Raw genomic sequence first — 25,196 nt, forward strand, 5'->3', positions numbered from 1 at the left:
ATAATAGAGTCTTAACTTTTTTCCACTACTTACATTTACACAAGACACATTTTCTTTTTCAGACGCTTGCAAAGGGCACCAGTCCTGGATACAAATTTTCTCTGTATCCACAGCAAAGCTACAGCACAGGTACCAGTGGAGCAATTTTCCTCAAACTCCCCTATCAAGGTGCCCTGTCCATGACTTGGAGGCCTCACCTATAGATGCAAGAAGGTAATGAAATCTCCATATTTATTCAGCCTTTTCCTGCTCTGTGCTGACTAACAGCAAGCACACCAACTAATGCTAAGGGCTTGTCTCCACTTACCAGGGGATTGACACGTGGCGATCGATCCACCGGGACTCGATTTAGTGGGTCTAGTGAAAACCTGCTAAATTGACTGCTGATCGCTCTCCCCGTTGACTCTGGTACTCCACCAGAATGAGAAGCATAAGGTAAGTCAACGGGAAAGTTTCTCCTGTCGACCCAGCATGGTGTACACACTGCAAAAGGTTGACCTAAGGTATGTTGACTCCTGCTACATTATTCACATAGCTGGAGTTGTGTAACTTAGGTAGACTGAGCCCCGTAGTGTAGACTGCCCTAACTCTGGTGATGATTATGTAATGTGGACACTTGTGCACGAAGAGCTAGATTGAGACCAACAACTCATTACAACTAGGACACCCAATAGGCATCATCAGAAAATAACAGCTTTTGAGCTTTAGTACTTTTCTGGGCTAGATACCAAGTTACAACTGTGAGAGACCCTTTATTGCACTGAAATTTACTCAAGTTATCCCACTCAAATACCTACTTTTGTTTCAAATACTTCAATCAGGCTTGATCATCAACTTTTGTAGACCATTAGGGACATCAGAAGTCCTAAAGGTCTTATGAAATAGCAAATCCCATCTTGTCTTGATATTTTTTGATCCCAGGAGGTATTGAAAGTTCAATCCAAGTAGGATTCATTGACAATAAGAATTCCTGGATACACAAGATTTCTTAAAGTATACATGGGGTTAGATGTCTTTTGTGATTCTTGCTCATGATTAAACTAAATACACAGTTTACTCAACTGGAATATTATCCCACATCATGTCTGTTGGACCTTGGGTATTTTTTATCTTCCTCTGCTGAAATGAGTAGGAGTCTCTTTGATTAGGATAAGAGACTCATATTCTACACAAGCAGTTTCTATCCTGTCACAAGATGGGCATAGGAAGGATTGAGGTCCACCAGTCTTCCCATTCTGTGTTCATAGGAAATAGGATTTTGCATTCTAAATATGCACTCCACTCTCCAGAGATGGCAACTCTGGCATGCAGCAGTTCGCAAACTCATTGCTCCTGGTGAAAAGCCTAAAATGCCTGAAGTTTGTCTGCTAAGTTGGTGAGGTAGACCAAAGCTTAACAACAACAAAACCCATGACTCTATTAAAATGGTGCCATGGGGAGTAGTAGATTATTTTTAGAGGCACCTGAAGTAATTACTGGAAAATCTGCAAACGCAAATATACAAAAATGAAGGAAGCTGGAAAGGTAATGCACAGCTGCCTTGGTTACCAGTGAGAGTGCACAGGGAAACTTCCTCTTCCCATTCCTTCAAATAGGAAAACTAAAACTCATTCCAAACCCTGGAGGCAGATGGTACACTGGTATTATACTTGCAGCATTGTGCTCCCTACCCCTTGGACACGTGATAGAGCCCTGTGGGCCTGGGGATCTGTGAATGGGATCTGTAAAGGCTGGGAGAGATGTTCAGTGTTCCTCTATCAACGCTGCAGGAAACCAGGGAAAGTTGATGCAGTCTAAGTCTGTGGGCTTATCCACAATGCCCCAGAGTTCAGACTACGGGGGTGTAATGGCAGTGCATGCTAAAGTGCTGTGCTGTAACTTCCCCATGTGGAGGTGGGCTAAAAGGTTCATACTTTGGGTTAGCGTAGTCCTCTCCAAACAGGCCTAGGTTAGTGCAAAGAAGAACCTTTTAGCTCATACCCGCAGCATCCATACAGGGGAGTCACAGCGTAACCCTTTTGTGCGCTCTGCTATTCCCACCTCTGAGGTCCAAATGGCAGGGCAGTGTAGGCATAGCCTTTTTCCATACAGCAGCTGGGAGGTGTAAATCCCAGCTTGGGTTGAGATAAGCAAGCTAGTTCTACTCAAGCTAGCACCTAAAAACAGTAGTGTGGCCAGTCTAGTCACCCATATACAATTCTGCCCAATATCCTGGGTCATACTCAGGCAGCTAGCCCAAGCCACTGTCCATGCTGCCATGGCCACACTACTATTTTTAGCATGACCAGTTATTCATTAAAATTGCTATATGTTAAGACAATACATAAAAATTGCCTGCAGGGTCTCTCCATGCTGATGGAACTTCTCTTAAGGCCACAATGATAAGCTAGGGAGTCTCAGGCAGTTGACAAGGAACTAAAGGGGCATAGGGTGCTGCCCTGTGTGATGCCTTGATATTTTCTCCCTGTTAATTTCTCCATTAACTACAAATAAAGCTTTTCTAGGCTTGCAAGATTGGCAGATAGTTTTGATTTCATAAAAACAAACCTAAAGTTTGATCATTCTTAGAGCATCACAGCTTTAATTCTCTCTGATTTCAGCCTTTCACTGAGATCTTTCTTATTGTTAACTCAGAACAACTTCAGAAAACTTCACTGATCCCTTCCTAGGAAACTCTTAGAGCCAAGCACTGCAAGCCCTGTGCATGTGCATCTCATACTGAAGTCAGGATTGGGCCCTAACACTATAAATTGTCCGTTAAGTGTTGTTTTACCTACCTATCCTCAACCCTGGGACTAACCTCTATTCGTTATACACACATACCCTCCCACCAACAGCACAAGAAGAACAACTCCACATGGACTCCTCCTGAGGGTTGAAATGACAGTCTGGACCTATACATAGGATGCTTCCGCCGACGTGCACAGGCAGAAATTGTGGAAAAACAACATCACTTGCCTCGTAACCTAAGTCATGCAGAACGCAATGTCATCCACCGCCTCAAAAACAACCCTGACATTATAATAAAAGAGGCTGATAAAGGAGGTGCTGTTGTCATCATGAACAGGTCTGACTACCAAAAGGAGGCTGCCAGACAACTTTCCAATACCAAATTCTACAGGCCACTTTCTTCAGATTCCACTGAGGAATACACTAAGAAACTGCACCATCTACTCAGGACACTCCCTACACTAACACAGGAACAAATCAACATACCTTTAGAGCCCCAACCAGGGTTATTCTATCTACTACCCAAGATCCACAAACCCGGAAATCCTCGACGCCCCATCATCTTGGGCATTGGCACTCTCACTGAAGGACTGTCCGGATATGTGGACTCTCTACTCAGATCTTACACCACCAGCACTCACAGCTATCTCCGTGACACCACTGATTTCCTGAGAAAACTACAATGCATTGGAGGTCTTCCAGAAAACACCATCCCAGCCACCATGGGTGTAGAGTCTCTCTACACAAACATCCCACACACAGATGGACTACAAGCTGTCAGGAACAGTATCCCTGATGATGCCACAGCACAACTGGTTGCTATGCTCTGTGACTTTATCCTCACGCACAATTATTTCAAGTTTGGTGACAATATATATACCTCCAGACCAGTACCACCGCTATGGGCACCTGCATGGCCCCACAATATGCCAACATTTTTTATGGCTGATCTGGAACAACGTTTCCTCAGCTCTCGTCTACTCACGCCTCTTCTCTACATATGCTACATTGATGACATCTTCATCATCTGGACCCATGGGAAGGAAACCCTGGAAGAATTCCACCACGATTTCAATAGGTTCCACCCCTCCATCAACCTCAGCCTGGACCAATCTGCATGGGAGGTCCACTTCCTAGACACCACGGTGCCAATAAGTGACGGTCACATTAACACCATACTATACGGAAAACCCACCAACCACTGTGTCTACCTTTATGCCTCCAGCTTCCATCCCGCACACACCACACGATCCATTGTCTAGAGCCAAGCGCTGAGGTACAAACGCATTTGCTCCAACCCCTCAGACAGAGACCAACACCTACAAGATCTTCACCAAGCATTCTCAAAACTACGATACCCACACGAGGAAATAAGAAAACAGATCAACAGAGCCAGACATGTACCCAGAAGCCTTCTGCTGAAAGACAAGCCCAAGAAAGAAACCAACAGAACTCCACTGGCCATCACATACAGTTCTCAGCTAAAACCTCCTCAGTGCATCACCAGTGATCTACAACCCATCCTGGACAATGATCCCTCACTTTCACAGGCCTTGGGAGGCAGGCCAGTCCTCACCCACAGACAACCCACCAACCTGAAGCATGTTCTCACCAGCAACTACACACCGCACCATAGTAACTCTAACTCAGGAACCAATCCATGCAACAAACCTCGATGCCAACTCTGCCCACATATCTACACCAGCGACACCATCACAGGACCTAACCAGATCAGCCACACCATCACTGGTTCATTCACCTGCACATCCACCAATGTAATATACATCATCATGTGCCAGCAATGCCCCTCCGCTATGTACATCAGCCAAATTGGACAGTCCCTACATAAAAGGATAAATGGACACAAATCAGATATTAGGAATGGCAATATACAAAAACCTGTAGGAGAACACTTCAACCTCCCTGGACATACACTAGCAGATTTAAAGGTAGCCATCCTGCAGCAAAAAAACTTCAGAACCAGACTTCAAAGAGAAGCTGCTGAGCTTCAGTTTATTTGCAAATTTGACACCATCAGCTCAGGATTAAACAAAGACTGTGAATGGCTCGCCAGCTACAAAAGCAGTTTCTCCTCCCTTGGTGTTCACACCTCAACTGCTAGAAGAGGGCCTCATCCTCCCTGATTGAACTAATCTCATTATCCCTAGCGTGATTCTTGCTTGCATATTTATACCTGCCTCTGGAAATTTCCACTACATGCATCCGATGAAGTGGGTATTCACCCACGAAAGCTTATGCTCCAATACGTCTGTTAGTCTACAAGGTGCCACAGGACACTCTGCCACTCTTGGTGATCACTTGGGTGGGCGGTGAGAGGGGGACCGGACAAGCAATTAACCTCTACAACTTCCAGAGTAACTTCTTATAAAAAACATACACTGTATCACACAGCCTTATAGGCAGATCCATTCTCATGTTATCATTTCAATAACTGTAGTTAATAATACAGAGTATGGTATGGGGAAGGCAGGATTCCTAACCCAAGGTATTCACAGATCATCAGTCAAAATCTTGATTGGCTTAAAAATCATTACATTTAAAAACAATAATTTTGGGGTTATTTTTATTTGCTTCTGGTTTGTAAGCCTTTGGACTGCCCATCTTCCAGTGTTCCTCTGCACAACTCCGTGGACTAGAAACTTACTTATTCTTTTTAATCCTTATGTAATCACCCTGACTCTGGGAGCTGGAGCTTTATGAAAAACAGAGAATATCACTAGGTTTATGATCAAATTGCAAGAGTTGGCAACGTTAGCAAGGGAATCTGTGTAACTTTGCTGAGAAATGTTTTACATTGCCACATTAAGTCCCACTGAGGGTCATTTGATCAGCAGTGTTCTGTTGTGTGCATCTCATCAGCAAATTCTAGGTCCCTAGTCCTAATTTGTACTTGAGAATGATCCTGGGGAGATTAGGTATGCTAAATGATGGGGCCAATAGACAACCACTTGATGAAACTAAATGACAGGATCTCAGCAGGTGCTACTAGCCACAATGACAGGTTTTAGAAAGGTGCAAGATCCCTTCAAATATACTAATTCTATTAGTCTATTGAAGCCGCAAAATATGTACTGGGAATGATCATTAGGGATTAAAAATAGCAATGGGAAAACATATACCCAACCTGGGTGATAATCCCCCAAAAACTCAGATTTAGGAACACATGAATTGCCATACTGGATCATGCTAGTGGTCCATCTAGTCCAGTATCCTGTCTCTGGCAGTGACAAGTGCCAGATGCTTCAGAGGAAGATGCAAGAAACCCCACAGTAGGATGATGTAGGCTGATCCATGCCCCCTTGAATTTCTCACCCTAATCCCTACTAGTTAGAGACCAAATTGAACCCGGAAGCATGAGGTAGGGTGACCAGATGTCCCGATAAAATTATTTGTCCTACGTCCCGACCAATGTACGGTCAGGATGCCATTTGTCCTGATATTGTGGCTTTTTTTTTTTTTTGGTTCAGCAACTCCGCTCCAGCCCCGCCCACACCTTTTTTTTTTGCTTCCCACATGTGTCCCGACATTTTGTCCATTTCATCTGGTTGCCCTCGCATGAAGTGTTGTGTTTATTTTTTATTTGTGTAACAGTGGTGACGGGAATTAATTTCCCTCAGATGACCATGCCAGCACACTAGTGCAAGATGTAGGATTTTCATGGGATCATCTATACCAAGGGTTCTCAAACTTAATTGCACTGTGACTCCACTCTGACAAAAAAAATTACTACACAACTCCAGGAGGGGGGAATGAAGCCTATGCCCACTCAAGCCCCACCGCCCAGCGGGGGCGGGGAACAAAGCCTGAGTCACCACCCCAGACAGGGGAGCTGAAACTGAAGCCCAAGGGCTTCATTCCCAGGCGCGGGGGGCCTGTAACCTGCCCCCCAGGGCTGGAGTCTAACGCCAGCCCTGGCGACCCATTAAAACGGGGTCGCGACCCACAGTTTGAGAACCGCTGATCTATATTTTTCCCACAATCCAGACAAATCCTACATTTGTACAGAATTAGCACAGGAGAACCCTGACCTGCTTTGCACCTTGATGCTTATTCCATGGAAATGTTATATAATATTGCCAGGATAGGGTCCATTGCCATTCCATGCCCATAGCAACCAATGACATCATGATGAGCACAGACCAAAATGTATCCCTAAAATAAGTATTCAGAGACAAGAAGCACCACCTCCTGCTGATTCTGCCTTAAAAATGCAACAGGAACATTTCTCAGCACAGTGTACTTGCCTGCCCCAACTAAGATAACTAAAGGACTTCAGTCTGCCATTAACTGCTCACAGGAGGACTGCTGAGTTGGAGTGGTGGCCTGTTGAAGCCATCAAGGCATTGCACAAGCACACGAGTCTGGCCATGTGCTCTCAGCAGAGCCGTACCTTGGGTATGGCGAATTAGGGCGCTCTCCTCCTTTGGGGGCCCCTGCGCATCGGTAAAATTGTGAGGTGGAGGACAGAGAGAGGCAAGCGGGCAGGGGACGGTGAGGAGGATCCCCCACACCCCGACCCTTTCCCTCCCCCCCCCACCTCCTGCCTACTGGTGGGCCCCGCTGATCAGCGCCTCCCCATCCCTCTCAGCGCCTACTGCCTGCCATGGATCAGATGTTTTACAGCATCAGGAGGTGCTGGGGACGGGGGGGAAGGAAGGGAGAGAGCAGCGAGGGTGCACCGCACTCAGGGGAGGGGATAGGGGTGGAGCAGGGATGGGGTGGGGTTTTGGGGGAAGGGGTGAAGTGAGGGTGGGGTCTGGGCAAAGCTGGTGGGGAGCACCTCCCAGCAGATTAGAAACTCAGCACCTATGTCCCGGGCCCCACACACCCCTAGGGATGGCCCTGGCTCTTGGTTGCAGGATTGTGACCACAGTGATTACAGTAATGGCTGGATGCAGAGTTTGCTGACACTTCTGCTTAGTAAGCCAATCAGGATTGTTTCACTGTTTACCTACTGCCTTCCCCATTTGTTTGTCTTAATCACTTCCTGTTATCTTGTCATATATAGAGATTGTAAATTCTTTCAGGCAGGGATTATTTTTCTGTTATGTATGTGGAGGCTCACACAATGATCCCCAATCTGGGTGCTATCAGAATAGGAATAATAAATATGAATAGCAAAATGCAAGGTATAATAAATAATAATACAAATAGCAAGGTACTTTTAATCATTTGTGCAAAATACGTACTTGTCTGGTGCAAGGGAGCAATTAGATATTTGCTAGATTGGCCTGGTCATAGAAGAGGCTGATTCCAGTGATAAGTATAAGGAATTGGCACAAATTTGTTATATTTCTGAATCCTGGAATAGCGACTGAAGTTTCTTTTCTGTATTACCCTCCAAACCTCCCTGTGCTTTGGAGTAACTCCATGAACAGAAACTAGAGACAGGCTGGAGCTGTCAAGTTCAGATCCAATCTTTTCCAATGATATAGATTGTTTGGATCTTTTTGAGGGGGGTGGTTTCTGGCCCATCTCCAGAGAAAACATTTTGGGCTGATATTTTATCACAGGGAAAGCCGGGTGTCCTCTGAAGCAGTTCAAGTGTCTGATACAAAGGCAAGTGACATTGTTTGAAAATGATGGCCATGAAATGCAAGGACCTTGCAAATCACTCAGCTGCACAGTCTTGGAATAAGACCACTGCACAGCTGATGTATGGACTGATGTTGCCATTTAATGTGGTTTCCCAGCAAACCTTTCATAAAATTCATGACTGGAGCTGACCTCTGTTACTGTGTTCTTCTCAGAAAAAAGGCTATAACCGAGCTCTATAAGACTGCACTGAAAAGTGATGTGTGATTTGAAGCAAGGTGAGGGGAATCATGTTCACTTTGCTACGGACACTGGAGGTGAACCCATAGTCAAACAGTTGATTAAATGTCACACCATATTGGACAATCTTCTAGCATGACAAGATTTTGCTCTGTTCAGCTTCAAACCAAAAGCCTGATTCAGATCTCATTTACACCAGTGTTACTGTAATGGGGCTACTCCTGGCTTATCTCTGTGTAAGTGAAAGCAGAATCAGCTGGTAAATTCCAGTTGTTAGCTACAACCATTTAGATTGGGGCTTTTCCCCAAGCAGGGAACGCTGGTGATAACTGAAAGTGCTTATGCAAATGTGACATGCCCCTCTAGGGAGAGCTGGGGAATGCTTCTCAGAAAAGTTTTTGTATTTTGGATGGAAATTGGGGCACTGTTTTTCATTTTAACCATGGTTTAAAATCTGGGTCTGCCCACTTACCCATGTTCAATATGCTTACACCAGGTGCAGCTGGCTGGATCTGAGAGGCGAAAGGTCCAACAGGTATGCACGGAAGAATCACATCTCAGTCACTTCCAGAGAGAGAGACAGAGATAGAAAGAAGCAGAAATGAGGGTAAAACAAGTATCCGCTGGATGTGCTGAGATGCTGTGGATAATGGAAGGGAGGAATCAGAGTATCTAGAGAGATAGATGGCACCAGAGAAGAGAGGAAAAACACATGGCTTAATGCAGTTTCACTCTTATCTTTGTGTAAAATGTGAACCTGAACCGAACAAAGAATCCCACCCCTGGTCCCCAGTAAGCCCTCAGGACATGGGAACAGCTTTCCAGGTGCAGATGTTGGTCATTTGTTATGAACTAACTTGCCTAAAAAGAAATAAGGGCAGTTAATAGTGAATCACTCTTTCAGTGTAACCAGTTAAGGTAATTCCTAAACTCATCCCCAGATTTATCCTGGCTAGCTAGGACCTTTATAATGCCTTCAATCCATGGGTGGACTTATCTCCTCTGGGTGACAGTGTGCGGCTCCTAATCACCAGAGTGATCTTGAAACACTCACTTTCTCCTGCCACATTGTATTTGCTTCTCCAGGAGTATGATGTATTACTCTCTAAAGATTTACGTCACAGTTTAAGAGAAATTGCTTCCTTCTTCCTAACACATCTCTGTAGGTTTCACATATCCTGGGTGGTTGGGGGAGAGAGGCAGCAAGGGGTCATGCTTTCTTTGGAGGGAGGAGTGTCTCTCATTCTGTGGGAGTGATGCTGAATGCTAATGCGAGTCATATATGGAGTAAATAAATCCAGGCATTGAACAATGCACCCTCACTTTTTCAGATTAGATACCACAACAGTGGTACCTAATGTTCTTGCATCTGCAAGTAAAAGGTAGTCCAATATTATCCCATTTCTAGTCCAAACAAGCTGTAGATGTAAAGTAATAAAGTGCAATAGCTTAAAAAATTTACAGTATAATTAATTTGTTTTATTCTAGTTCTGTCTGGGCTATATAGCCCCCGCCCGCTGTGTTATTTACTTCAGCGCTAGTCTCATTTTGTAGCTATTCCCTTTAGCGTGTAAACTCTAAGGTCAGTCTAAGGACAAGATGTTGCTTCCCAGAGATGAGTTGTGAACAAGTACAAGTAAGCTGTGTTAGTGCTTCTTTCCTTCTGCATTTTTCTGAAAACCTAGTATGGAAAGAAAAAATCTCACACAGCTCAGGATTTAGGTCCCGAATTCAGAGTTCGAGGTTGATGTTATTCAGATGAATGCCATGAATAAGGCAAAACTGAGTAGTTACTGAGTAAGATAAGGTGATTCAGTGCAGTGCTTGGGTAAGATCAAAGTTACAGACTCCCCACCCCCCCCAAACCAGTAAAATGCATAAGGGTAGAACCCAAGTTCTGTATATTGTTTGGTGGTTGTTGCTTTTTTTTTTCAATAGTAGGTTCATTTCATTGTTTCTATTAAAAACATTGTCTCTCTCCCCAGAAGCAATGAATGCTAAGGATTTTGCAGATTAGGCAGTATACCACGCTGGTATCATTTGTACTTTTGGCAGGACATTTAATACAGGTGTTATAGTCATACCTAGTACTCTAAATATTTGCACTGTGAGGGCAACGGATCTTAACCTCCAGCCAACACATTTGATTAATAGAAATGGGAACAGTAGTACTACAAGAATCAGCTACTCTTCCGTATTATTTTTCCAGACAATATAAATGTGCTGGTGCTAAATGCCTTCATTTATATGTGAGTACAATAAAGATTAGTCTTTAATTATTTCTGGCATATGTCCTTTAAATTCAAAGCCTGCAAATCGCAATGGGCAAAGGGTAATCCATTCTAACAGGTTACACCTCCCTGAGGATTTGTTGATTGACATCAAAATTGGTGTCCCGTTTCTCCCCCCCCCCCCCCGATTGACAGGATGGCAGGTGTGAAGTGATGGCAGAGTGCTGTAATAATGTGTCAAAAGACCTTAAATCAAGACTAATGTGGCTTCAATGATAAGCTCCCAAAGGTTTGTATGGCAAAAAGGTTCTGAAGAACTGCAGGGCAGATTCATCATGGTATTGTAATGTCTTTGGAATGTCTAGACTGCTCTTTAGTTAAGGCCTTTAGAAGACTTTGGGCAGAGTTGTAAGGAAAAGACGTCAGAAGGAGAAAAACATTTCTATTCAGATTACTAGAAAATGAAACTAATGGTCTCTTGTGTCTTCATTTTAATGTTTTTAAGTAACATTTTAATGCAAAAATAACTTTGTTACAGGGCCTGGAGAAGATAACAGAGAACTCCTTTGCAGCAGGCACTGATAGCCAATCATTGTGTATGGAAGTCAGCATCTAATGCTTGCCCAGACACAGGTAAGACTGTCAGATTTTAAAACGTGTGTGTGTGTGCACTGCAGGGATACAACCTGGTGTAAAACATACCTGCTTTGTGGCCTGGCATATATATGAGTTTCATTGACCTGCAGAGGATCTGGAGTTAGACTCAAGGGGATAATGGGTCAGTTGTTTTCGTTTGTCTTTAAAATATGGGCTCTATGCAAAACATAAGAGGAAATATGAGCAGCTAGCTTTCAATCGGATGATTACAGAGAGAAACTCTGGACAGTCTGTTTAAATTGTGCAGTTGGGGCCTGATTGAAAGCCCACTGAAATCAATAGAACAACTTTCATTGATGTCATTAGGTTTTAGATCAAGTCCTTCTCAACTGCACTAGTTTTGCATTTTTTGTTCTGATTTGTTATGATGTCTCTTTGCAGTGCTAAGAAGAGAGATTTCACAATTATTATACAAGTTCAGCTACAGCATTTCGAATGTTAATGAAAAAATGGCAGTCCTGTTGATTATTTCTCTTCTTTAAATTTTGAGAGCCTGTTCTAGTGTCTGATAAGTACTGAGTTTATACAAAACCTGCAATTCATTAGTATTGCATTTTGCCATTGTATGCCTCTGTGCTGCTTTTCTATATTAAAACTGCAAAAGCTATCTCTTAAAAATGCAGAAAATATATACCTGGCAAACAGGAATTCCAATTTATGGTAGGGGCAGCTAGATAGTTCAAGGGGTTGGTATTAGGATGCAAAGACTTTTCTCTGTAGCTCACTGCTTACAATGTAGCCTGGGGTAGAAGTGGCAGAAAATTATTAGTGCCTGATAATTTCATGATGGCTGATATGAAATAAGCTGGTCATCACAGTCCAGTTTGTAGTGGACATATATCATGAGATTACAAGAGGCTCCCAGTCACCACTGATGCTCTAGTTAGCAGTTTCATTAGATATTCTGAGACCTAAATAGGAACAGAGAATGACATATCCTTTCAACCTTACAAGAGGTCATGGGTGACTCACATTGGTAGGGCATTTTCGGGAAGCTTCCATTGATTTTTGTGTGTGCTGTATCTGTCGTCTGGAAAAATAGATACCTGATAGCCTTGTAGGCTCCAATCCCCTCTCAAAGTTAAGTGCACTTTACTTAAAAAAAATTCCACGTGAAAAAAATTAGAAGTCTCCACTTGTTGTTTCTTTGAGTGCAGCCCTTGGTTTCAGGAATGACCAGGATGTCCCTTTGCTCCCTAGGCCAATGATGATCAGCTGTAGCACAGTGGTGATAAAAATAGTATGTTGGGAGAACAGGGGGAGTGTTCACCTTCTCTGAGGTGGAGTGTTCAAGGTTGGTTAGCTACACCTCCATTGAGTAGCAAGATGAAGTCAGAGGGGTTTGTTTAGTCCTTAGACATGAAATGGGCACAGCAATATGATGAGTGGGACTGGTGAAAGAGGTTTCAAGAGGGATCTAGTTTGGTGTGACACCAGTGCAAGCTGGGTTGTACTGCTTCCAAACTAGCACAGGCTTGTAACTCTGGCTTCAGTGCACGCTCATTATAGATCTCTTCCCTACAGGGCTACCTGCCTGCTACATTACTTATCACTAATGAAATAGGCATGAAACTGTGGAGTTTCAGGTATTGTGTGGAAGAGAATGGCAGGCAGGATAATGCAGGTAAAAACCGAAGGCAATCTTTGTGCATTTAGACTGCCGGGCATTTTAGGAAAAATTGTTACCCAGAATATTTCTTACTGATACGGTTACTGACTATGCAGAACTCGTGATGTGACTTCGGAGATTGCTGCTCTACTCCTAGCACAGTTGATAACCATCACCATCAGAGAAGAATCTGTGGGTAGAAAGAGGTGGTCCCAGCTGGAATGTAGGATAACGAAAGTGAGATTTCTCTTGTGGGGAAGATAAATGGTGCAAAATGAGCCCAGACGAAAAGTCACATGGGAAAAATTTATTAACCAGAATTATTAATTAAAAATTAAAATTAAGAACAAAAAAAACCCCATGCCACACCCCAACAATATGGGTAGCATCTACTTGCTGAGAAAGAGAAGGTGGGAGTAGTGGGTACAGAAAGGGATTGGACTGTGTTGCTGTAGGACCGAATGAGGGTGATGTAAAAACATCTAGCTGAAAAGATAAAGGAATGAAAAAGTCCATTACAGAATCAAGCTACCAAATGTGAAGATCTCTGGAAAGATAGAGCACAAGCCCCGTATTAATATTGTATGATTGTGCCACTAACATTCTGTCTCACCTCCACGCCTCCTTTTAGGCAGCCTAAGGAACGCCCACTCTGACCCACCCTTCCATGTCCCTCTCCTACTTTAAATCTGCCCAATCCTCATTTCTTCCAAAGGGCCTTTCCTCCTTCATCATGTCCCAAGGCAAGTGTCAGCAAACTAGATGACTATAAATCATTACTGATTTAAAAATAATAATCATGGAACTAAGGTGTGTGATAAATGTCATTGCTCAGTCTACGTTCTTGTTGCTTGCTTACAACGTTCTTTAATTTAATCAGACAAAAATGATTCCAACAAAATAGCTGCTCGGTCCTCAAACTACATTTCCAAAAGGCTACAGGCCTACACTTCTAACCAGCTCCACCCCAGCAGAGCTATAAACCTCTCAGCTTCTAGCCACATTTCCGTGTAGGAAAAAAGACAGCTGGAAGGGCACCAGGGTCAATAGCAGCTTCCCTGTGCTCAGGGTTTGAGGTGCTTCATAAATGAAGCCAACTTTCGTAAATCAGAAGCACCAATACAAGGTACCTGATTAGTAATAAACAGTAGATTATATACTATTCCTCTTGTTAATTGTATAGACAACTTCTTTATTTACTCATCCTCAGTAAACATTACATTCCTTTTAAGCTCAAAGGTGCAAGAACCCTTTAAATATCCCCTTTATCTGCTATTTTCCTTGCCACCATGTAAAACTCAAAGGCACACCCAAAACAAGAGGGACATGGAAGGGAGAAGAGTGTTGGCCCTGAAAAAAACAAACAAAAGGTATCCAACCCATTCATTCTTACGCCTCCAAACTCATATAGACCGCGACTGCTTTTCCTGTTTTATGCATTTCAAATACTCATTTTCCCTCATCCCTCAAATGTAAGCAATATCTTACAGGCCCAAGAGGGCTGAATTTACTGCTTGCTGCCATTTTGGCTATTAGGTTGGTATGCATGTGGGGAGGAGAGAAGTGTGTCTGTGGATGCGTGCATTGAAATAGCTTTGTGAATTTATGGACAAGGAGTAGCAATCAGAAGTGTATTGCTTCCTCATCATTTTAAGTTTCCTGCGCTTTTGTTTTCCTTGTGAACTTTCGTTTGGATCTTTGGCCTGTGTTGTAACACTTAAGCTTTGGCAGGCTGATAGGAAAGCGACAGAAGGCTCGGTTCCTGAGGAGACTGGTCCTAAGAGCTACGGAATTTTGTGTATAGTTCGTTGGTTTTCATTTAGCCCATATCAGTAGTCACTGAAATTTGTGGCTGTTTAATGGCCTGTGACCTTATTATATATGGTAGTTTCAATCCAGTGCCTAGTGGACATGTGTCAGAACCAAAGCACTCTGATTGGCGCTGACAGTCACAGGACAAGGATTGAATGGCTCAGGAAACAGAACCTTTAAAGTTGATTCTATCTATTCTGAACCGAGGAACATTTTTGAGTTAATGTGTGAGGAAGCTTGCCCTTCTCTCCTCTGTGCTGGACATATGGATAACTAAAAGCAGGAGATAAAGGTGGCTGAGGAATGAGGAGAGAGAAGGCAGAAATAAAAAAGAGATCAAGCTACAGTGAACGACATAGTGAGCCCTTGTAATGTCCTGGGTTTGTCAAGAGTCATTAGTGGGAGTAAACAGGATTCAAGACAAAACTTCACCTCTAATTCTGTTTACAAAGATTTAATGTGTCTAAAGACTCCAGCCTTCATTAGAAGGCGGCACAACAAGCCAGACTTGCTAGAAACAGCTTGCTAGGTTAGGTAAATAGCTTGGTGATAAGAACTGTAAAGGGTTCTGCCCTTATTCCAAATCTCTCTATGGCCCTGTCTACACTAGCACTTTTGTCGGCATAACTTTATGTTGCTCACGGGTGTGAAACAAACACCCTGTGGGCGACATAAGTTACACCAACAGAAGCACCAGTGTGAACAGCACATTGAGCAGGTACAGTCTCCTTTTTCTCTAGAATTTCTCCAGAAGCAATACTGTAATTTCAAAGGGCATGTCCCAATTTAAAATAAAATCCTGCATAGACAGGACTGTGGACAGTCAAGGGAAAATGAAGCATCTTAAATCTGTAAAATGAACTGCCCCTGCTGATTTTCATATACCAAGCTTGTGGCTGAAAAGCTGTCCTGTGAAAGGCAGCATTTGTCAGAGCATGAGGGACTAAAATTTTATTTTTCATGTACATATTGGTCCCACTCCTTGTCCAACTGACATGAGTGCAAACATTCTTATTAACATAGTTCAAATTAGAGAAGGAGAATGATCCAGTGGTTCGAGTGTTAACAAGGAACTTGGAAGACCTGGATTCAGTTCTTGCTCTGCCATAGACTCCCTGTGTGACCATAGGCAAATCCTTCAATTTCTCTCTGCTTCAGTGCCCCACCTGTGAAATCGAGATCATGGCAGTTCCCTACTCACAGGGATGTTGAGTAGATAAAGACAGGTTTCAGAGTAGCAGCCGTGTTAGTCTGTATTTGCAAAAAGAAAAGGAGTACTTGTGGCACCTTAGAGACTAAGCAATTTATTTGAGCATAAGCTTTCGTGAGTTACAGCTCAAAGAAAAGGAGTACTTGTGGCACCTTAGAGACTAAGCAATTTATTTGAGCATAAGCTTTCAGCTCACGAAAGCTTATGCTCAAATAAATTGCTTAGTCTCTAAGGTGCCACAAGTACTCCTTTTCTTTTTGTGTAGATAAAGACATTGAATTTCAGGATGTGCTCAGATACTATTGGAGTGGGGACCATATAAGTACCTACAATATATTAAGTTTAATAGGAACAGGAGCAGGGCCTTATTATACACGTACACACAGAAAACTTTTATTAACTTTGAAGTTAAAGTAAATCCATTTCCTGTCACTACAGTCACTAAAAATCAAGGAAACCAGCAGATAGGCCAAAATTCTCCTCCACACCATCAGCCCTTCACATGTCTTTCCATTCACACATTGTGACACCCAACACAATTGCAATCTCTGCAACAATTTCTTTTTCTTTCAAAAATGGATTTTTTTTCACTTTTTATTTTGTCTACATACCAAAATACATATGTGAATATTTCAAACTAGACAATAAAAACCAATTTCCTATGAAAAATAGTTGGCATTTTTTTAACCAACTCTGTTTTCAGCTGGAAGGAATCAAATAAAAAGGCTTGTGAGTCAGGGTCAGATTTGTAAAAATGGTAAAACCCTTTGCAAAAGTTAGTAAATGTTACTATACATTAATTGTCCTCTGAAGGGTTGTTGTGATAACCCTTGGATGCTAAATTCAGTCATGAAGGTGAGAAATACAAGTATTTTAATCCTGTTTTAACAGCATTTCTCAATTGAACCCAATTTATGGAACTACATTCTATCTCACTAGCTATTTTCTCACATGAGAGTAGTTCAAAGTCAAGATTTGAGTACAAACAGACAATTCTGTTTTTTAGGATTATATTTTATAACGGGCTGACCTCCTGAGGTGACTAACCCAAACCAGCATAGCCAGAGGAGCAGCATGGATAGTTACTATTGCCAGACACACCCAAAATGGGTGGACAGTTGGTGGGGGGAGACCCATTTTATTTTTATTCTGCTTTTTATAATCACAATGGCTTGTGTTTTTATTAGATGACTCACATGTGTGGCCTTGTAACATAGGCTAAACCTTGATGTAGCCAAAGGAAATTGATGTTTCATAGATCCAGAAGTTAGCCTTACGTTAATTAAAGCTTTACATACTGCTCAATTATCTCCTTTCCATGTAATTCTCATGGATTTTGTGCTTTCTAAACTCAGACTTTTTACGAATATGAATAAATCTAAATGTCAAACTCACCCTCCTCCCCTCAGATAACATCTGAATATGAATGTCAGGACCCATGCACATGTTAGCTTCTGTATAAAAGCTTTTTGCCTATCTGGAGGAGTGATTTGACTTCTCTGTATTGCATTAGACCACTGTCATTAACAACAGGGTTGTCATTTTGATATGATCAATGAGGCAGTAGAAGCTTTGAAGTTGAAAGATAGAACAGACATGGATAAATTGTGCTCTGAGTATGCTGCTATCACACCATTATTGCTGGCAATTATTTCACCAAGTGACACATCTGATAAAAAGTCATCCACCTTGCTATGAAAAGAAACCTCCGTTCACTGTAGTACGTGGTAGATCTGTCGATTTGAGAGTCTCACAAAAGCTCATTAGTTTTGGCCACAGTGTTCTGTACCAATCTTGGGCTGTTTTGTGTTGGTCTTTCTAGGCATTATTTAGGTTGATTTCTCTTTCATAGATTTCATAGATTCCAAAGTGAGAAGGGACCACTGGGATCATTGAGTTGAACCTCTATATGTGTAGAACTGAAATGGCTCTTTTGATTTTTGGTGTTTGGCCATTGCACATCTCTCGTCTTTTTTTAGTAGTACCTTTTATGTTATGCTGCTCCGCCCCTGCCATTCTTGGACTGCTTTTAACAATGTTTATTTCTTTGTTGGTCTTAGGAGGTGGGTTTTCCCTAAAGGAGAATGGAAACCTATCTTTTCAGGTATCAATTGCTGACTAGCCCAAATCATGAATATGATACACTTAAAACTGGTAAGAAAATGCATTTTAAAACACAATGGTTTTGACTATATTCCTCTTAGAAGTAAGCACAGACTAAGGCCCCTGACTATCCCTGTGCATGAATGGAACCTCACTGACTTCAGTGGTTCTGCATATAAGTGTAGGAGCCATCCCATGTAAAGCCGCTTTTGGGATCAGAGCCTAAATCCCCATATTGGTGTGATTTGGACCCATCTCTCATTCCTTCTTTACTTACTTGTCCTTTCCGTAATTACTTAACAAGGTACAGTATAAGGAAGGCATCCCCCTACCAAGTTTTAAGAGTGGTGTTATCAGTTCATGCAGAAGAAACACAGAACCCTAAACTCAGGGTGTGGCAGATAAAATACCCCCAAACAGTTTGCAGTTCTGTGATTATCCTCTCCTTTGTGTTGACCTTGTTTGTTTTGATTGGTGTTACTTGCACTCAGCACTCCTATCGCCTCCCCCCCCACCATTTAAATTCTGGCTCTTTAAAATACTTTAATTGAAAGATCCTGAGTAGGGAAAAGTTGAATGTGTGCTTTGTGGTTTACGATGTGTATGCATATAGAAATGCTGTACACACTTCAATTTGACCACTAACATTGTTAGGGATGTGTTTTACAAAATTAATCCACTAACTACAGGATTAATGAATTCTGGGATGCGTGCACATGGGCTTAACTAGAGCCCAAGGACAAAATCCTACACTACTAACGTGGTTAGGCATCTGAAGTCAATGGGCAAGGATCCATTTGTGATTGTTTATATCAGCACAAATGATACTGCATCATGGGATATCTCACAAGGAGTAGATGATTTCAAGGAATTTGGAAGCATGCTGAAGAAGAAAGTCCAAGTGATCTTCTCTGTCCCACAAGTGACAGAAGACAGAATGCTGAACATTCTGGAAGTGAATTGCTGGCTGGCTAAGTGGTGGAGGTTACAGGATTTTTTGGAACATTCCACCTTCTGTGGGGAGAAGGGGCTGTTTAGTTTGGATGGCCTCTACCTCAGCAGAAGTACGGCCGCTCTCTTCAGGGATGGGCTGGCTAGAGTAGTCAGGAGGAGGTTAAACTAATAGCAAAAGGGCATGGTAAAAAGAGGGAAGATTTGAGCACTCAGCACAAAATCAAATTTTGTTGAGAACAAAATTTAATAAAGGAACTAAAGGCCACGAAGAGAAGAAATTATTGACTTGCCTGTACACCAATGCTAGGAGCCTGGGTAACATACAAAAGGGGTTAGAATTTGTCATTTATGAGCATAAATTCCATCTGGTTGATATAACTGAAACCAAGTGGGATGATTCACACAATTACAATGTTAAAATCAATGGTTATAACCTATTTAGCAAGTTTGAATAGGCAAAAGGGGAGGGGGAGTAGCACTCTATGTTGAAAATGACTTTTTCCAAGTCACTGATAACTCAGAAGAAAATGACCTTGAATCCTTATGGGTCACTGTTCTAACAAATAAAGCACGGGATGGGGTTTTAGTTGGTGTCTTCTACAGACCACCAAATTACACTAGAGAACAGGATGACCACCTCCTTCCACACCTATATATAATGTGTATGAGAAAAACTTGCATGATCATTGGGGACTTTCATTCAAGTGGCATATGCTTGAGGTTTCATGCTGCCAGTACTAAAACATCCTTGGAATTACTAAACATTACAGATGACAATTTCCTAACTCAGAAAGTGTTTCAGCCAACCTGGAGAAATACTTTATTAAACCTTGTCCTAACAGAATGAGAGGGATTGATCACAGAACTAAAAATCAGTGGTAACTTTAGTGACAAGTGATTATGACTTGATCATATTTATACTGTGCAATCAGAATGAAATCCAGACCAGTTATATATATATATATATATATATATATATATACATATACACTACTTGATGCTTTAATAGGGCCAATTTCACAAGGCTGAAAACAATTATGAGACAAATAAGCTGTGAGGAAGAATTTAATCAGAAAAATATGAATGATCACTGGGAATCATTTAAGTACACCTTATTAGATGCCCCCAAAAGCCACAGTCCCACAACTGAGGGATAAAGGCATTCTGGTTAAAAAACTGACCTGGTGTAGAGGGGAAATGAAGGCAGTTATAATAAATAAATAAAACAAATGGAAGAACTGAGAAGTTGATATTACTGAATATAAATCAGAAGCTAGGAATTGTAGAAAATTGATAGGGGAAGCAAAGGGACACAAAGAGCAATCTATGGCCAGCGGAGTTAAGGAAACTAAGAAGGAGTTTTTAAAATATATTGGGAACAAAAAGAATTCTTACAGTGGTATGGTCCATTACCACATGGAAATGGTAAGATTATCAGTAATAACGGAGAAAAGGCAGAAGAATTCAATGAATACTTATATGTGGGGGAAAACAGATGATATAGTCTCATTATATTGTGATGATAATAACTTTCTATTGCACAAGTTTAAGGATATTAACCAGTGACTGCTAACATTAGACATTTTAAAATCAGCAGGTCCAGATAAATTGCACACAAGAGTTTTAAAAGAGCATGCTGAGGAGCTCACTGGACAGTTAATGTAAATTTTCAATAACTCTTAGAGCACTAGGGAAGTTCTGGAAGACTGGAAGAATGCGAATGTGCCAATTTTTAAAAAGGGTAAACTGGATGACCCAGGTAATTATAGACTTGTCAGCAAGACATTGATCCCTGGCAAGACAACGTAGCAGCTGATGCTGGGCACAATTCATAAAGGATTAAAGGAGGGTAATATAATTAGTGCAAATCAACATGGTTTTATGGAAAGTAGATCCTGTCAAACGAACTTGATACTTTTTTTTGGATGAGATTACAAGTTTTGTTCATAAAGGTAATAGTGTTGACATAATATACTTAGACTTTGATAAGGTGTTTGACTTGGTACCGCATGACATTTTGATTTTAAAAAACCCTAGAATAATATACAATTAACTGGCATACATTAAATGGATTAAAAACTGGCTAATTGGCAGGTCTCAAAATGTAAATGGAGAATTGTCATTGAGCGGGTTTGTTTCCAGTCAGGGTCCCACAGGGATCAGTTATTGGCCCTATACTATCTAACATTTTTATCAATGACCTGGAAGAAAACAAAAGTATTATCGATAATTTTGCAGATGACACAAAAATAAGGGATATGGTAAATAATGAAGAGGACAGATCACTGATTCAGAGCCATGTGGATAGCTTGGTAAACTGGGGATGGGCAAACAATATATGACTTGATATGGCTACATGTAAATGTATACATCTAGGAACAAATAATGTAGGCCATAATTACAGTATTGGTGTGTGTATGTGGGTGGGGAGACTCTATCCTAGGAAGCAATGGTCATGATGGATAACCAGCTGAACTTGAGCTCCCAGTGTGACAATTTGGCCAGAAGAGCTAATGTGATCCTTGGATGCATAAACAGGAATCTCAAGTAGGAGCAGAGAGGTTATTTTACCTCTATATTTGGCACTGGTGTGACTGCTGCTGGAATACTATGTCCGTTTCACAGCTTACAATTCAAGAATAATGTTGATAAATTGGAGAGGGTTCAGAGAAGAGCCATGAGAATGATTAAAGGACAAGAAAACATGCCTTATTATAATAGACTCAACAAACTCAATATGTTTGTCCTAACAAAGAAAAGGTTAAGGGTGACTTTTTTAGTCTGTAAGTGTCTACATAGGGAACAAATATTTAATAATGGGCTCTTCAAACTAGCAGAGAAAGGCATAACACAGTCCAGTGGCTAGAAGTTGAGGCTAGAAAAATTAAGAATGGATATATTATATACATTTTTAACAGTGAGGACAATTTACCACTGGAACAATTTACCAAGGGCCATGGTGGATTCTTCATCCCTGACCATTTTAAAATACAGATGGATGTTTTTCTAAAAGATCTGCTCTAGGAATTATTTTGGGAAAGTTCTATGGCCTATGTTATACAGGAGGTCAAAGTAGATGATCATAATGGTCCCTTCAGACCTGGGAATCTATGAAAGTCCCTGGCACAAGACCAGGCCCTATACGTGCACAGAAGTGTCTGGAGTCATTGAAAGAAGAATGTTTGAAATCAATTTCAGCCTGAACTGTGCTTTATATATCAGAATCTGGTTTTTATCTGCGGAAGCCATAGCAGGGAGAACGTTTTGGAAGCTGGTAAGGCTGCTGTTTTTATCTGAATGGCAATCTTTGTTTGCTAAAAGCTAAGCATTGTGTAAAGGAAATCCAAGTGGCGTTCAGTACACAACGAATGTGACTCTCACGTTCTTAGCATTTTGGGACAGTGCACAGATGTGCCTACAAAGGGAAACGGGTCTCTTCTGACTGGTAACCCTGTGTAATGGGGTCTACAAACCCCATACTGAGCTTAGGCAGGAGGGGGAGGGGAGACTCTTCTGTCTGCCAATCATGAAGGCAGGCACTCACAGTTGCACCCAATAGAGGAGACAAGGCATACTATAAAGGAAGGAGTGCAGAGAAGGAGTGGGAGGCAGAAAGGCTTGGAACAGCAGAGAGGTAACACCCCCTGCCCAGGCTGCCTCCCTGAGCACAGCTGAGAGATTGAGGCATGGTTGCAGACTCAAAGATCATAGTCAAAGAACTGCCATTTCCAGGAGCAAACCAAGGGGGTCCCAGAGAGGGCAGCGGCGACCCTCCGAAGGAGCACACCAAGACACCCTGCCTTCTCTTTCTGTGCTCTCCGAAACACTATTACTCTCATCCCAAGTGGCCGAGTATTGTAGCTGGAACTTTAAAGTGACAGTAACTTCACCGTAATATTCAATGACTTTGTCTCATAGGTATTTGAGTTCTTATTGTTGCCTGTAAAGTTTTCCCTCTTTAATCAATGAATTTAGTAAGCACAATCTGATTTGTATGAGAGAAGTGAATCTTCACTCAAATCTGAAAGCAAGCCCAATTCTTTATTGAAATGAAATGAAATTGGTGGTTTCAATCAAGTTCCTTATGGGGCATGCATCCAAAACACTATAATCCTCACCTTATTGGCAGACATGGCAAAAAGGCCAAAGATTTAGGTCACTGTTTAGGCATGATGGTGGGTCAGTGTAAAGACGCTTGTTGAGTATCATTTCTTGTCCTGAGAACTTTGTCAACTTAGCATCTTCCAGCAGCATTGAATTCATAGGAAAAACAAACTGTAACCAAACATTTTGGCTAAATGTCACCATTATGGTTCTTCAGATATGTCTGTCTTGTATGATTGTGTGTTTCTTCTTGTAACACACATCATGCAGTAATTCTCAGCTGTCACTGTACAGCACGCCAAGATCACTCGCAACTTCATAGCAGCAATGGGGAGAGAATTTGGAATCTTCTGTTCCAAAAATCCAGCATCGTATTACTTGAGATCTGGGAGACTCTCCATTGTGATCTAATCCAGTGGAGGCCTATGGTGCACATATAAACTAGCCAGTTGAGTCCATCCTATTTACAAGCAAGTGCTTTTATGTGATGGTTGCTATCCACAACATCAAAAATCTTTTGCTGTTTGTTAGTATTGTTTTGTGTTAGAGTAGTGACTAGAGAGCAAGATGCTTCATACAAGTGCTCCTTTCTATGGAATTCTTTTTGAAAGACTGTCTGAGAAAACTTTGTACAGATCTTGGAAACTTGTAATGAAATCAGATGAACAAAAGTAATTTATAATGAATGTAGATTTTTTTGTTTCTGATAAGAATATTTTTTACTAGCAGCTTGGGAGAGCAAATCAATGAGTGGAAGATGATAATGACTTGAATAGGGACTACAAGCAAGAAAGGAGAGACAATGCTCTTTCATTCAGAGGTCTGCTGCAACCCAGTCATGGTGGATTTCTTTGCGGGTACAGTAGTTGCTTTTCATTGAAACTGGAAATGTAAAGCAGTGTTATGAAGCCAACCCTGCTGATTTTCACTGCCAAACACCCTCCAGGCCTTCCACTGCACATGGATAAAATCGTTTCAAGGGAGTCCAACTACAGCAGATTGAATCAGAGGGTTGTGAGGAGTTTCATTACTTGACAGAGTGCCATAGGAGCCTCCCCATGCATCCCTTGGATAGACGCCAAGCACAAGAAAGCATCTGTAGACTCTGAAATGATGAAGGAATGTATCCTTGCAGCAATTGATCCAATGTTAGAGGGAGAGATGAATGCTGAAGTACTCAGTGAATTTAAAAGGATTCCTTTGTCATGCATGTTGACTGTTTGAAGGACTGAGTTATTGGCATCAGTAGTGGCAGACAAGCTTGTCAGTGAAGTGAAACGTGAGCTGCCATACACTGGGTGTTGATGAATCAGCTGACATGACTGATATTGCCCCAGTGTGCATCTTTGTCAGCGATTCAGTGGCCTCGTGCAGAGCACTCTATGTGTTACCCCAACTGAGGCAAACCTGAACTGATGACACACTAGGCACAGAGTATTTTTGTGATCTTTGTTTTGGCTTTAAAAAAAAAGATAGCATCAGACAAAATGGATGGTTCTCCATCCATGATGGGCCCTGAGAATGGATAATGAAGTGCACTTAAAGGAAATGAATCCTTACTTATTGGCGTGTCTCACTCAGTCTTAAATGAAATGTTTCTGTGAGCTGAACTCAGAGCATCATATCCAACCACTACAAACACTATTATGAGGTTAGTCATTTGTATCAGACTGGTGTACATTCGTTCTTACTAGGGTGTAACAAATTATTATTTATTTCTTTATTTGCAGACTCTGATTGTTTATTGCTGTATTATTACTGATTGTTTCTCTTATGGATTTTCTCTTTATTGAACCAATGTTCCTAATGGTTAGAGTACAAGATTGAGAGATCACACTTCTTGGTTCTATTCCTGGCTCTGTTATTGACATCCTATTTACCCTTGGTCAAGTCACTTAAGCTTCCTGTGTGTAATAGTGTGCCTTGTTAAGGACCTCTAGATATTGTAACTTGAATTACAACCGTCTGGGAGTGGAGTGCAGAGGTTTAG

The 25,196-nt window shown here is 41.7% G+C and overlaps 1 long non-coding RNA gene across 1 annotated transcript; it reads left to right on the forward strand.

Annotated features, from left to right (window-relative positions):
* The first annotated feature begins 316 nt into the window (after positions 1-316).
* On the forward strand, positions 317-24,883 carry LOC311523121. Its single transcript, XR_014712271.1, has 3 exons — positions 317-435; positions 11,296-11,390; positions 23,936-24,883. It is a non-coding gene; the product is annotated as an uncharacterized lncRNA (long non-coding RNA).
* Positions 24,884-25,196: the final 313 nt, after the last annotated feature.

Source organism: Lepidochelys olivacea (genome assembly GCF_965140295.1).
Source record: "Lepidochelys olivacea isolate rLepOli2 genome assembly, chromosome: 7".
NCBI classification, from domain to species: Eukaryota; Metazoa; Chordata; order Testudines; family Cheloniidae; genus Lepidochelys; species Lepidochelys olivacea.